This window comes from Canis aureus, chromosome 2, assembly GCF_053574225.1.
Source record: "Canis aureus isolate CA01 chromosome 2, VMU_Caureus_v.1.0, whole genome shotgun sequence".
NCBI classification, from domain to species: domain Eukaryota; kingdom Metazoa; phylum Chordata; class Mammalia; order Carnivora; family Canidae; genus Canis; species Canis aureus.
In genome coordinates, this window is record NC_135612.1 from 33,550,615 (window position 1) to 33,566,856 (window position 16,242).

General features: G+C 36.2%; 1 protein-coding gene across 1 annotated transcript in view; it reads left to right on the plus strand.

Moving 5' to 3' along the window:
• The window catches only part of LOC144289799 (uncharacterized), a 91,993-nt gene extending 76,055 nt beyond the window's left edge, over positions 1–15,938 (plus strand). Inside the window, exon 5 of the mRNA XM_077858219.1 lies at positions 15,764–15,938. The gene's annotated coding sequence lies outside the window, so the exon portion shown is untranslated. The remainder of the gene's footprint in view (positions 1–15,763) is intronic.
• The last annotated feature ends 304 nt before the right edge of the window (positions 15,939–16,242 follow it).

Genomic DNA, 16,242 nt, shown 5'->3' on the forward strand with positions numbered 1-16,242 from the left:
TGAATTATATACTGTATTATTGAAATAAAGTAAGCTAGAAAAATGTTATTAAAATCATAAGAGAAAATATATTTACAGTACTATATTTATTAAAAAACAAAAGCCTGCATGTAAGTGGACCTGCACAGTTCAAATCCTGTTATTCAAGGGTCAACTGATATTTTGGATATAGAACTGGCAGATGGTTGACTTCCCAATAGATTGTATGTGGGATATGGGAGAATGAGAAGAATCCATAGTAACCTCAATGCCTGAGTAATCAGAGGATGCAAGCGGTATTAATTGAAATGTGAATAAAAGTGAAGCACTCTTTTGGAAATGAAATATCCTGTGTTAGACATGTTCTGCATGAACATGTTTATTAGTCTTGCTCTAAGTTCTTCAATTATTTTTTTTCAGAGAGTTTTGGTTTTATTTTTTCTATTAAATGTCACTTTCTTTTTAAATTCACTTTGTATTTTACTATTTCACTCTTTCTACCTACTTGAGATTTAATTTGTTCTTCTTTATGTTGTTTCTCAAAGTTTAATCTGAGATCACTGATTTTAAAAATTTATATTCCATAAAATACAGGCACACATTATAATATACATTTTTCAAGAATTGAGGCAAAATGATATTAATTAAATACATTAAAATAGCTACCTATAAGTTGTGATGTAATGAGAATAAGTGAATAAATAACTCAATTTTTAAAAAGACAAAGGTGAACAAGACCAAATTATTGTCCTCAAGAAATAAACTCTGGTGTGTAAAACTGACAAATAGTTATGATTAAAACAAAGATATTTGAAAGTTATTATGGGATCAAAGAAGAGAGTAGTTTAACGGTATTCAGAAAAGGAGGTTCTTTCATATCATCTTTAAAATTAATTCATTTTAATTTTCATCATCAAATGTTTATTAAGAACTTATCATGGACTAGAAACTGCTATTAACCAAATGGAGGTAATAGTATTATCCTTTCCAATATTCACTACTTCTTCCTGAAAGAGCGTTCTACATCTCTGCTCAGTCCTCTTGCTTTTTCTATCAAGAGACTGATATAACCCAAGTAGGCTTTTCCTTTAGTCTGAGTCCAAGACCGAGCAGACAGGTGGATTAGGAGCATAGCCTCCAACAAACCTTAGCCAGCATATAATGTAACCAAGAAATAAACTTCATTATTTTTAGCCCAAATCCACTGTCACCACCAATGACGACTCCACCTTGTTTTCCAATATAGATACTAAACTGTGAATTTCCCTTTAACACCTTGTTGGTTGTGTGCCAATCAGGGTTCAATTGGAGAAACAGAACCACTAAGAAATACATGCACAGGGACCCCATGTGTGCATGCTGGTGCCTTTGGGATATTTTTAGCTACCTAATTTAATCTTGTCTGATTTAACCTGACTTGTTTTCAGTGTCTAATTGTGATTAGAAAACATATCCCATAGGATTTCAAGTTCTTGTGCTTGTTGTGTTTATAAGCGTACCTCAGAGATACTGCAGGTTCAGTTCCAGATCACTGCAAAAAAGCAAATATCACAATAAAACGAGTCAAATGAGCTTTTGATTTCCCAGTGCATATAAGAGTTATAGTCACACTATATTGTAATCTGTTAAGTATGTGATACCATTATGTCTAAAAACATAATGTATGGGGCACCTGCGTGGCACAGTCAGCTGGGCCTCTGACTCTTGTTTCCACTCAGGTCATGATCTCATGAGATCTAGCCCAATTTTGGGATCCCAGCTCAGTGGAGAATTGGCTTGGGTTTCTCTCTCCCTCTCCTCTGCTTCTCCCCCAGTAAATAAGTTAAAAAATAGTGTGTACACCTTAATTAAAAATATTTCATTGCTAAAAAATACTAGTCATCGTCTGAGTTTTCAGCAAGTTATAATTACTGATTGCCAGTCACCATAACACATATTATAATAATGAGAAAGTTTGAAATACTGTAAGATTTACTAAAATGTGACAGAGACATGAAATGAGCAACTGCTGTTGGAAAAATGGGGCTGATAGACTTGCTTGATGCAGGGTTTGCACAAACCTTCAATTTGTAAAAAACAATATTTGCAGAGTGTGATAAAGTGAAGTGCAATAAATTACAGTATATCTGTGCTTTATGTCCTAGGAAATGTTCTTTGTTGGTTAATGCTTTTTATACACTTGAAAAGAATGCATATCTGGCAGTGATTAGTTTGTACTGTTCTGTAAATGCAAATTAAGTCAAGTGAGTTAGTGTGGTACAAGTCTTCTATATACTTATTTTATTTTTTTTTATTTTTATTTTTTTAATTTATTTTTTATTGGTGTTCAATTTACTAACATACAGAATAACCCCCAGTGCCCGTCACCCATTCACTCCCACCCCCCGCCCTCCTCCCCTTCTACCACCCCTGGTTCGTTTCCCAGAGTTAGCAGTTTTTATGTTCTGTCTCCCTTTCTGATATTTCCCACACATTTCTTCTCCCTTCTCTTATATTCCCTTTCACTATTATTTATATTCCCCAAATGAATGAGAACATATAATGTTTGTCCTTCTCCGACTGACTTACTTCACTCAGCATAATACTTATTTTATTTTTCCACTTGTTCTATCAATAACTAAGAGAGGGACATTTAAATATCCATCTATAATTATGAATTTGCCTGTTTCTCTCTTTCATGATTTTTGAAGTTTTGTTGTTTGGTGAATACATATTTAGAATTCTCATGACTTTCTGGTGAACTATCTCTTTTATCAATAGGACACATCATTTTTTTATTTCTTAGAAATAATTTTGTATTAAACTCTCTTCTACCTGATATTAATGCAATAAACTACACAAGCTTTACTATGCATAGATGTGTACATATTTTCTATTCTTTCAAACTTCTTTGTGTCCTTATATTTAACGTGAAATATTTTTGGTGATTCTGTCATTGGATCTTGCTCTTTTTTCTAGTGTGGAAATCTCTGCCTTCTATTTAGCTTTTCATTCCATTGGCATTTAATGTAATTATTGATATAGTTTAGTTTAAATCTACTGTCTTACCATTGTTTTCCATTTAGTCTTCTCTTGTTTTGTTCCTTTACTGCTCCTTTTTTGCCTTCCCTTTGGTTAATTGAATCTTTATTTTTTTCTTCACTATTTGGCTTCTTAGCTGTATATTCATGTACTTCTTCCCCTAGTGATTCATGTATGGCTAACAGTTTTTATCCTTAACCTATCAAAGTGTACAGTTAGAATCAGTATTGTGCTATATGTCACCTTGCACATGGGACTTTGTAATTGCTTTCTCTTCGGACTTTATCCCAACAGAGCTCAATCTTCATGTTCCACCTTCCACTACATTTCTTCCTATTTCACACTTTACTCCTTGCATTTTACCAGTTAGTCCCTACTTTCTCATTAATTAGCAGTTTCTCTATTTTTTTTAATTTTTAAAATATTTTATTTATTTATTTATTTGAAAGAGAGTACAGAATGGGGGGAAGGGGAAGAAGGAGAGGGACAAGCAGACTCCCTGCGGAGCAGGGAGATCCACATGGGACTTGATCCAGGACCCTGAGATCATGACCTGAGCTAGTCAGATGCTTAAGCAACTGAGCCACCAGGATCCCCTCTAATTTTTAAAAATAATATTCATATAGCTGCTCAAGCCTTTACTGAATCTAACATCTGGGCCATTTAATAGGCAATTTCTACTGACTGTTTTTTTTTTTTTTCTTGACTACGGACCACGTTTTTCCATTTGTTACATTTCTAGTAATTTTCTGTTGTTACTGGGAATTTTGAAAGATATATTGTTAGAGACTGATTTTTAAAAAAAAATCCTCTCAAGAACTTAATTGTTAGCTTAGAAGGTAGTTAATGATTAGTTGATTCCTCTGAACTTTTATTGGCTTTGTTTTATGTTGTGTTAGGGACAATCTATGAAAAGAACAAGGTATTTTCCAAATCCTCCTTTCTTGATGGGACTTATCTTCCAAATTGCTTTGTGGTCTTGTCACTACTTGGTTCTACATTTGTTTGGTTGACTCCAATATCTTCCTGAACTAAATCTCTTGTATTACTCCTTCCCTTTCAATACCAGAATAACTACTCTTTGGAAGTTTTAGGGTATTTTGTGTTGCCCAGCACTCAAAGACTCATGGTAGATCCCACACAGATTCCTCCTATCACACACATAGTGTACCCCCACACCTGCATTTGTCCTGAATTCTGATCTACACATCTTTCACTCAACATTACAATCATGCTATGCCCAGTTTTCAGTTTCTGAACCAGGTTCAGGAAACTGCAGGCAGAGAACCATGGCAATCATGGGCTCACATCTAGAGCACATTTTTTAATGTATTTTTTTCTGTTTTTATGTTGTTTTCATTAGAGCCAGTCTACTACAAGTTACTCCATTATATATGGTAGTGGAAGCCTTGACCTCCTCTGAAAATGCTGCTTTTTGCCCCATTCTCTCATCTTCTTGTAGACCAGCAATTACATATATATGTTAGAAATTTACACCATATCTTTATTTTTAAAATTTCCTTTCCTTTTTTTAAAAAAAAGTATTTATTTGAGAGGGAGAGGAGAGAGGGAGAGCAAGTAGGGGGAGGGGAGAAGGAGAGGGAGAAACAGACTCCATGCTGAGTGGGGAGCCTGGTGCAGGCCTAGGTCCCAGAACCCTGAGATTATGACCTGAGCCAAAATTAACAGTTGGAATCTTAACTGACCGAGCCACCCACATACCCCCTATTTCCTCTCATTTTGTTCTCTTTTTTTGTTTTAACCTGTGTGATATCTGCTGACTTCTCAGCTGCTGAGTTCACCAGCTCTCTCTTCAGTTTTGGCTTGTTTGCTGTTAAGTCTTGATGAAACTCTTATTTGCTTATTTCAATTTTTCAGTTCTAGAATTTCCATTTGATTATTTTCCACCAATTTCTATCTTCTGGTAAAAAAAAAAAAGAATCTCCATTTTGTTCTCTCTTGCTCTCCCTTTCAAAAAATATATTTACCAGGGTTGTTTTAAAATCTATTTTAATCCCAAAACTTTAATATCTGCATTGTATATGGGTTTATTCGTTTTGTCTATTTTCCTCTTGGCCCTATTTATTGCTGTGCCTGGTTAATTTTTATTGAATCTTGGAAATTGTGTGTGAAAAATTGTAGGTGTTCAAAGTAATATTCTCCCAGGAGAAGATCTTTTTTAGCTTTTGGAAGGCAATTTTGCTTAATCTTTTCATGGTTTGGTTGATTCTTAGAGGGAAGATTTATGTGACCTGTAGAGGAACCAGAGTATAGTTTGGTTAATTGTGGACTGAGAGTTGTCATTATAGAGCTTGGTTATTTTAGTTTCTTCTAATTTAAAATGTGACCCTTGGGAATTAGCAAGGTTTCCTCTTCCTCAACAGACTCTGAATTCCAATTTTGTGTGCCTAGCATTAGAGAACTGCTAAACAAGTATTCTCCCTTTGAAATCTGTTAGCTTTAATAATCGCTGTTTTAGGGCTGATTGTTTTAGGTTATTATTATTCCTGGACAAAGATCCCCCCTTTAATTGGTAGATGCATGTTTTATTTCTGTTAAATTATACCTTTAAGTGTTTGTCCTGCTTCATATTTAATTTTCATCTAGGGTGAACCCAATTATGACTATGCAATCTTAAATATCTCATATTCATAATTTTTAAATATTTTAAAACTATTCATTTATACTTCATTAACTTGCTTTTCACACTTTTAATCCCTATGCTTTTTACAAAGGGCCAAATAATCAATATTTTAGACTTTGTGGGCACATTTGGTCTCTGTCATGTAATCTGCTTTGTTTTTGTCAACCTTTTGAAACCATTCATTTCCCATGATCCATATGTGCTGACCATGCTCTGTTTTCAGCAGTGACTCTTTTTTTCTTTTTGCATTTGCCAGTTTCATGTTCCTTTATAGAACAAGTTTGGTTTCTTTCTTAACCCTCTTTAATGAGCTCTGCAAAATTTATATTCATATTCTGTTGTGCCCAAGATCACGAATCCCAGAAACCGCCAAGGAGCCGACACCGATGCAATCACACGAGGGTTTATTTACAAGCTCGAGCCTGGGTCCAAGTATACCCGACCCAGCGGAGCAGGGACTTGGACTCCGAGACTAAGAGGCGTAGCAACTTTATAGGGGCCAGTGGCCAATGGGATAGGCAGAAAGTTGCACAGTCATGCTGGTCCGCTGAGCGGGATTTCTGGTTAGGTTGTGTCCTGGTCTTTGTTTGATCAGGGCAAGGCAGTGCCCTAAGTAATAAGCAGGTCAGCACAAGGCGGGTGCAGCCCAAAATAGAGTCAGTCCTGCTCTGCTTGTCCAGGGGTAGGGGATTTTGTTAAATTTCCTGGGTCCCACAATTCTCCTTTTTTTTTTTCCCTTCCCTGAACTTTCTTTTTTTAAATCTTCGTTTTGTGTTCTTTAAACATAGAGGAGATTAATTTGCTCTGTCTTTAAAAGTTAGAGGTCATTTTATTATAATTTTTGTTACTTTTCTGGAAACATTTTTCTAGAGAAGAAAAATCCACTTATGGATCCAGTCTTCTCTTCCCTTTCTTTTTTTTTGTAGATTCTCTTTGTATAGGTTATTTTCTGGGTCCTCTGTGCTTGACTAAATTTGAGTAAGTACATGTTTCTATGCTATTTCAAGAGTATAACATGTTGAGGAGGAAAAAAGACAATGTTGAAATCTAACAAGAATTTTCCTGATAACATAGGGTTCTTTCTTTTCTCTGCATTTGGCAATATTAGACATTTGGGGTCTTTCCATAGTTCAGCTACTGTGGACATAGCTGCTATAAACATTGGGGGTGCAGGTGTCCCTTCAGATCACTACATTTCTGTCTTTAGGATAAATACTTAGTAGTTAAATTGCTGGGTCACAGAGTGAGTAGCTCTATTTTTTACTTTTTGAGGAATTTACATACTCTTTTCCTAAGAGGCTGTACCAGCTTGCATTCCCACTAGAAGTATAAGAGGGTTCCCCTTTCTCTGCATCTTCACCATTTCTCCTTTCCTGACTTGTTAATTTTAGCAATTGTGACTAGTGTGAGGTGGCATCTTTTTGTGGTTTTGATTTGTATTTCCCTAATGCTTCTAGATGTTGAGCATTTTTTTTTCAGTCCTGCAAGGCAATTCTGGCAGCCAGAGGGCGCCTCAGTCCCACCTGCAGCACCGCCCCTGCACCTGCACTTGCTGGGAACCTGGCAGGGCCTCCAGAAGAGGGAATCTGGGATGGGGGGACCTTGGAGGGAGCCCAGCATTAGCAGATGAGAGCCTGGAGATGTGGAAGATAGCGGCTTTTCATGCTTCAGGCAGGACAGGGTCCTGGGGAGCAGGTGTGGGAAGGGAGTGTGGAAGGGAATTGGGTCTGACTCCTGGGGCCCACAAATAGGGAGGGGGCACCCTCAGAAAAGTAAGTGGTTGCTGTGTTTGGGAGGCCTGGGGCTTGGATGTCGAAGAACTGGAGACCCAAATACCTGGATAGAAGTACTGAACAGCAGTTTAGTGAAAGGAGGTGGAAGGAGGGGAGATGCCCCCAGGTCTCCAGACTATATACTTCCCTTTAAGACCACCTTTGCTACATCCCAAAGGTTCTGAAGAGTTGTATTTTCATTTTCATTTATTTCCATGATTTTTAAAAAATCCTTTAATTTCCTGGTTGACCCATTCATTGTTTAGTTAGGATATTGTTTAACCTCCATGTATTTGAGTTCTTTCCAAATTTCCACTTGTGATTGAGTTCAAGTTTCAAAGCATTGTGATCTGAAAATATACAGAGAATAACCCTATTTTTGGTACCAGTTGAGACTTGATTTGTGACCCAGTATGTGGAGAATTCTGTAATCGAGAGAATGTTCCATGTGTACTCAAAAGAATGTATTTTCTGTTGCTTTAGGATGGAATGCTCTATATATATCTGTGAATGCCATCTGATTCAGTGCATCATTCAAGGTCCTGTTTCCTTGTTGATCTTCTGCTTAGATGATCTTGCCATTGCTGTGAGTTAGGTGTCAATATCACCTACTATTATTGTGTTATTATTATTTTTTAATTTATTTTTTATTGGTGTTCAATTTACTAACATACAGAATAACCCCCAGTGCCCGTCACCCATTCAGTCCCACCCCCCGCCCTCCTCCCCTTCTACTACCCCTAGTTCGTTTCCCAGAGTTAGCAGTCTTTACGTTCTGTCTCCCTTTCTGATATTTCCCACACATTCTTCTCCCTTCCCTTATATTCCCTTTCACTATTATTTATATTCCCCAAATGAATGAGAACATATAATGTTTGTCCTTCTCCGACTGACTTACTTCACTCAGCATAATACCCTCCAGTTCCATCCACGTTGAAGCAAATGGTGGGTATTTGTCATTTCTAATAGCTGAGTAATATTCCATTGTATACATAAACCACATCTTCTTTATCCATTCATCTTTCATTGGACACCGAGGCTCCTTCCACAGTTTGGCTATCGTGGACATTGCTGCTATAAACATCGGGGTGCAGGTGTCCTGGCGTTTCATTGCATTTGTATCTTTGGAGTAAATCCCCAACAGTGCAATTGCTGGGTCGTAGGGCAGGTATATTTTTAACTGTTTGAGGAACCTCCACACAGTTTTCCAGAGTGGCTGCACCAGTTCACATTCCCACCAACAGTGTATGAGGGTTCCCTTTTCTCCACATCCTCTCCAACATTTGTTGTTTCCTGCCTTGTTAATTTTCCCCATTCTCACTGGTGTGAGGTGGTATCTCATTGTGGTTTTGATTTGTATTTCCCTGATGGCAAGTGATGCAGAGCATTTTCTCATATGCATGTTGGCCATGTCTATGTCTTCCTCTGTGAGATTTCTGTTCATGTCTTTTGCCCATTTCATGATTGGATTGTTTGTTTCTTTGGTGTTGAGTTGAGTAAGTTCTTCAGAGAATTAGAACAAATTATTTTAAGATTTGTGTGGAATCAGAAAAGACCCCGAATAGCCAGGGGAATTTTAAAAAAGAAAACCATATCTGGGGGCATCACAATGCCAGATTTCAGGTTGTACTACAAAGCTGTGGTCATCAAGACAGTGTGGTACTGGCACAAAAACAGACACATAGATCAGTGGAACAGAATAGAGAATCCAGAAGTGGACCCTCAACTTTATGGGCAACTAGTATTCGATAAAGGAGGAAAGACTATCCATTGGAAGAAAGACAGTCTCTTCAATAAATGGTGCTGGGAAAATTGGACATCCACGTGCAGAAGAATGAAACTAGACCACTCTCTTGCACCATACACAAAGATAAACTCAAAATGGATGAAAGATCTAAATGTGAGACAAGAGTCCATCAAAATCCTAGAGAAGAACACAGGCAACACCCTTTTTGAACTTGGCCACAGTAACTTCTTGCAAGATACATCCACGAAGGCAAAAGAAACAAAAGCAAAAATGAACTATTGGGACTTCATCAAGATAAGAAGCTTTTGCACAGCAAAGGATACAGTCAACAAAACTCAAAGGCAACCTACAGAATGGGAGAAGATATTTGCAAATGACATATCAGATAAAGGGCTAGTTTCCAAGATCTATTGTGTTATTATTGATGTTTTTCTTTACCTTTGTTATTAACTGGGTTATATAATATTTGGCTGCTCCCATGTTAGGGCATTAAATATACAATTGTTAGATCTTTTTGTTGGATAGACCCTTTAATTATGATATAGTGTCCTTCCTCATCTCTTATTAGTCTTTGGTTTAAAATCTAATTTGTCTGATATAAGGATTTCTATCTCTGCTTTCTTTTGTTTAGTTTTATACCCCCTCACATTCAATCTGGAGGTGTCTATGGGTCCAAAATGTATCTCTTATAGACAGCACATCAATGGGTCTTGGTTTTTATTCCATTCTGATACCCTGTGTCCTTTGATTGGGGCATTTAGCCCATTTACATTCAGAGTAACAATGGAAAGATAGGAATTCAGTGCCGTTGTATTACCTGTAAAGTCACTGTTTCTGTATATTGTCTGTTCCTTTCTGGCCTATGTTACTTTTGGGCTTTCTCTTCACTTAAATGATTCTCTCTAATAAGTCTTGCAGCACTGGTTTAGTGATCACAAATTCTTTTAGCTTCTATTTGTCCTGGAAGCTTTTAATCTCTCCTACTTAAAACACAGCCTTGCTGGATAAAGTATTCTTGTTGCATGTTTTTCTCATTAGGTACCCTGAATATATCATGCAATTATTTTCTGACCTGCCAGGTCTCTGTGGACAGATCTGCTGTCTTTTTCCATTCTAAAGTTTAATGTTTCTACCCTCTTAGGTTTTGGACTTTTTGTCCCAAGCTTCTTTCAGCATTTTCGTTGTCTGAGATTTGCAAGTCTCACATATATCCAGATGTTGACATAATTTTATTGATTTTGAATGGGGGTTCTCTGTACCTTCTTGACTTGAATGCACATTTCTTTCCCTAGATTAGGAAATTTCTCTGCTATAATTTCCTCCAAGACACCTTCTACTTCCTCTCTCTTTCCTCTTCTTCTGTGACCCAAACTATTCTAATATTGCTTTACTTTATGGTATCATGGATCTCTCAAATTCTTCCCTCATGATCCTGTAGTTATTTATCTCTCTTTTTCTCAGGTTCTTTATTTTTTTATCATTTTGTCTTCTATATCAGTAATTCTCTCTTTTGCACCATTTATCCTAGCAGTAAGAGCCTCCATTTTAAATTGAATCTCATTAATAACCTTTTTTATGTCAACTTGATTACACTTTAGTTCTTTTATTTCTCCAGAAATGGATTCTCTAGAGTCTTCTAAGCTTTTTACAAAGCCAGCTAGTATCTTTATAATCATTATTCTGAACTCTATTTCAGACATCTTATTTATATCCATACTAGTTAGTTCCCTAGCAGTCAGTACTGCCTCTTCTTCCTTTTTGAGATGAGTTTTTCTGTCTTTTTATTCTTACAGCAAGTGGTCACCTTTCTATTTATAGACTTGCAGCAATTCATTTCTTAGACCGCTGGTTGAGTTCACAGGTATTCAGACTGATTGGATAGCTATCTAGCTGAATTCCTGGGACCAGACAAAACTAAGATCTCCTACTCCTCTGCCATCTTTAAAAGTCCAATCATACTATTTTTTTCCTTTTTTCTTAAATTTAAATTCAATTATCCAACATATAGTACATACTTAGATCCAGATGTAGTGTTCAATATTTTTTCAGTTGTGTATCCTACCCAGTGCTCATCACATTAGATACCCTCCTTAAAGCAGCTTATCAAGAAATTGCCCTATCTCCCTACTCAACTTCTCTCCAGCAACCCTCAGTTTGTTTCCTATAATTAAGAGTCTCTCATGGTTTTTCTCTTTTGTGATGATTTCCTATTCAGATCTCTCTCCCATACCCTATGATTCTCTGTGTTGTTTCTTATATTCCACATTTTAGTGAAATCATATAATTGTCTTTCTCTGATTGACTTATTTCACTTGTGACTGTTTCCTTTGCTATGAAGAAGCCTTTTTTTTGGATGAAGTCCCAGTAGTTCATTTTTGCTTTTGCTTCCCTTGCTTTGAGACACATCTGGGAAGAAGTTACTATGGCTGAGGTCATAGAGGTTGCTGCCTGTGATCTCCTTTGGGATTTTGATAGATTCCTGCCTCACAATTAGGTCTTTTATCCATTTTTAGGTTTTCTTTTGTGTGTATGGTGTCAGAAAGTGGTCCAGTTTCATTTTTCTGCATGTGGCTGTCCAACATTCCCAATACTATTTGTTGAAGAGACTATCTTTCTTCCATTAGGTATTGTTTCCTGCCCTGTTGAAGATGAGTTGACCATAGAGTTGAGGGTCCATTTCTGGGTTCTCTATTCTGCTCCATTGATCTATGTGTCTGTTTTTGTGCCAGTACCACACTGTCTTGATGATCACAGCTTTGTAATACAGCTGGAAGTCTGGCATTGTGATGCCCCCAGCCTTGGTTTTCTTTGTCATCATTTCTCTGGCTACTCAGGGTCTTTTCTGGTTCCATACAAATCTTAGGAATATTTGTCCCAGCTCTCTGAAGAAAGTCCATGGTATTTTGATAGGGATTGCATTGAACCTGTAAATTGCCCAGGGTAGCATAAATATTTTTATAATATTTATTCTTCCAATCCATGAGCATGGAATTTTTTCCAACTCTTTGTGTCTTTCTCAATTTTTTTCATAAGTGTTTTGTAGTTTTTAGAGCACAGATCCTTTATATCTTCGGTTAGGTTTATTCCTAGGTATCTAATAGTTTTGGGTGCAATTGCAAATGGGATTGATTTCTTAATTTCTCTTTCTTCAATCTCATTGTTAGTACATAAATATGCAACTGATTTCTGTGCATTGATTTTATATCCTACCATGTTGCTGAATTGCTATCTTTTTTATTTTCCACATAAACTCTGCAAAGAGTGAGAGCCAATCAAACTATTGTAAAAACAGATCTACAATTAAATTTTCTTTCTGCTTATTCCTTCTCTTCAACCCATATTAGGTAATAACATGTTGATTATTTGAGCTATGTCTCATGGACTATACCATTCCAGACACAACTTCTTGCAACTTTCAGAGCTAATTGGTCATGAGAAAATATTTTACACATTTAATTTTGCTACTGCTAAGGAAATAAAGTGACAAATCTACATTAGTGAAAGTGAAGACTAATTACCTGGGAGCTACTTTTTTTAATTATGGTCTTGTATTAACAAGACCTATGTAATACATATGTATGTAATGTATGTATGTATGTAATGTATGTATCTTGTATGTATCTTGTATGTAATACATAAATGTATTAATACATTTTACAGGTATATGCAACTTAGTCTGAAACTAGACTAATTCTGTCTGGGTTGATTTAGAACTGTGTGAACATCCATCCATATATAATCACAAGTCTATCATGGTGGAAATATACTTTCCACCCACTGCATATTTATTGTAGTTTAGGCATAGACTGCAAAAAGATTTTAGAATTTTCTATACGGACGGGGAAGAGAAACAAAGAAGTGAATAGGAACACATAAATATAGGTTAAAGTGTTTACAGACCTCAGGTAGTAACTATGTGACTTGAAGCACTAAAATAATTGTTTTATTAGACCAAGGGTCACTTTTCTTGGCTTATTGTTGATGTCTGCATATCTCTTTGGACACTTTACAAATGAACTAGTAAATTGTTCTGTGTAGAAGTTTCTTCAATGGTGCTTTTGGAGATGATTGCCTCTATGTTTACATTAGAGCCTCTTAAGCAATTCAGTAGCTATTAATACTCAAGAGAGGTAATTTTGAAGTGCAGAGAGCTATTAAATACACTTGTATATATACCATTTATCTTTCTTTTTCTCTTGCCTCACTCCTACTAGCATAAAAATATTTTGCTATATTTTACATCAGAAGGAATAGGAAAAAAATAATTATTTACTGTGTCACTGCTTAAACACTTTAATAGAGAAATTGGGGGGCATGGGGTGTGGCTTTAACTGTTTCCAATGACCTTCTATGTCTCCTTTATCTTTGATCTGGGTAATCAATAACTGGCAGCATGTATAGACTATTTGTATAATCCAAGGACATTCCCATTCTGGTGCTTGAAAACGTTTGGTGAAATTTCTGGTGCAGAAGGATGGAGACATGTAAGACCTTCACAGTGGATTATTTCCTGATGCATAGAGAAAAACAATCACATTCTGAGTCACTACTCCTTTCATCTCACCATAGTTGGATAGCATGATATTTGATTAAAGGTATAAATCAAGGAATGGGAGTCTTGAGCTATGTGTTGTAAATTATTTGAAGTAATCTCTATGAACTTATTCAAAATAGCTACCAAAGCAACCTATTGAAAAAAGAGACATAACATAACAACAACAACAACAACAAAAACCCAGTTATTTTGTTAACTGAGAAGTCATGAAATGAGCCATTTTAAAACAGAATAGTTTCCTTTGATGCTTATCATGTGTTCTTGCTGACCAGATTTTGTTTTGCTTTCAATTTAATAATTTAGAACTCAACTACTATTCCACAGCTAAAAACATAAAGCAAGGTTATCTATTAATCAGGCTATTTCCCTAGGCAGTTTGCTTTAGAAACAGAAATATTATTCAATCAATGGGATATTTCCTGAAGGCCTGGAATTTTCTTCTTGCTTTCATCATTTGGGAAATTTCAAGAGGCTGAGAATTTTTGTTAGAAGGTATAAATATTTAATAAGAATTTCCCAAAGAAACTAGAGTTATGTTGCCTTTATTATATTGCACTGGTCATATTGTGTTTCACAAGATCTTTATATATCTGTCATCCTACTCTGTTATTTGAAGGAAGAAATCATATCGGTTACTTTCCTATCTCTTCATCTACTTAATAATCTTTAACACAATGTACATTCTCAAAAAATTTTACAAAGTAATGAATGAATGAATGTGAAAATATTGCATATTAGTTAAAAAACAGCCATCTATCTAGCATAAAATGATGGCAAGGTTTTCCTAGTGGTCTTTGTTGGATTTTAGTCTCCACAAGACTCAATAAAGCAAAAGAGGGCATATTTAATGTGTGCATAATTCTTTACACTGTAGTAAAGAATATTTAGATTTTTGGTATTGATATTATGTGGATTACTATTTTTTCTTATTTTACTTACTATTTTAAGGAAAAGCTTTTGAATTTTTTAATAATAAATTTATTTTTTATTGGTGTTCAATTTGCCAACATACAGAATAACACCCAGTGCTCATCCTAGAGGAGAACACAGGCAATACCCTTTTTGAACTCAGCCACAGTAACTTCTTGCAAGATACATCCACAAAGGCAAAAGAAACAAAAGCAAAAATGAACTATTGGGACTTCATCAAGATAAGAAGCTTTTGCACAGCAAAGGATACAGTCAACAAAACTAAAAGACAACCTACAGAATGGGAGAAGATATTTGCAAATGACGTATCAGATAAAGGGCTAGTTTCCAAGATCTAGAAAGAACTTATTAAACTCAACAGCAAAGAAACAAATGATCCAATCATGAAATGGGCAAAAGACATGAAGCTTTTGAATTTTTAAGAAATTCTATAAAATAGGCTGCCTTGGTAGCTCAGCGGTTTAGCGCCACCTTCAGCCCAGGGACTGATCCTGGAGACCCAGGATCAAGTCCCACGTCATGCTCCCCGCATGGAGCCTGCTTCTCCCTCTGCCTGTGTCTCTGCCTGTCTCTCTCTCTGTGTCTCTCATGAATAAATAAATAAAATCTTTTTAAAAAAAGAAATTCTATAAAATGCTGGACAGGTTGATTGTAACTTTGTCAACCTTCAGTATTTCCACACCCACACCTGGGATTTATAAAGAAATGTTGCCAAACCAATGTGAGTCTGATTCTTGGTTAGGTACCAACATAGACCATACCAATTGGAGTTGCCTCATAACATCATCTTTATTTGCAGGAAATAAGTAGATCATGGGGAATAATTTTCGAAGCCATTATTCTCTGAACAGGGATAAGCAGTCTCATTTCATTAGGGTTTGGGAAGAATATTCCAAGGAAGAGGCCTTATCATTGCAGGTAATAGGCAGGCATAAAGTTGCACGTGTGCACTGAGAAGACATGCCTATAAAATTTTGTATGTTATACTAATGAAGTTTACGCCCTACCCAGGGTGGGTATTTTAACATTATAATGAAGCTGAGGTAACTATTTTACATGTTATGTTCATTCTAGTGAATCATAGTGGGTTGTACTAAAAATGTTTCTTTTTCTAGTGTACCTGGGTGGCTCAGTGGGTTAAGCGTCTGTCTCCAGGTTGGGTCATAATCCTGGAGTCTCCGGATTGAGTCAAGATCCCCACTCAACTAGGAGTCTGCTTCACCATCTGACTCTTCCCCTGCTCATACTACCTCGCTTTCTCAAATAAATAAACACATATTTTGAAAAATACTTCTTTTTCTGTTCCAGCAATTCCTTAGTTTCTAAAAGATAAAATTGATAGGTTGAAGTTCCTGAAGTTTGATGAGTTTGAGGGAGTCTCACAGGTGACACAATCAACACCAAAGAAATACAAACAATTATAAGAACATATTATGAACAACTGTATGCCAACAAATTAGGCAATCTGGAAGAAATGAATGCATTCCTAGAGATGTACAAACTACCAAAACTGAGACAGGAAGAACTAGAAAACTTGAACAGACCCATAACCAGCAATGAAATTGAAGCAGCAATCAAAAATCTCTCAAAAACG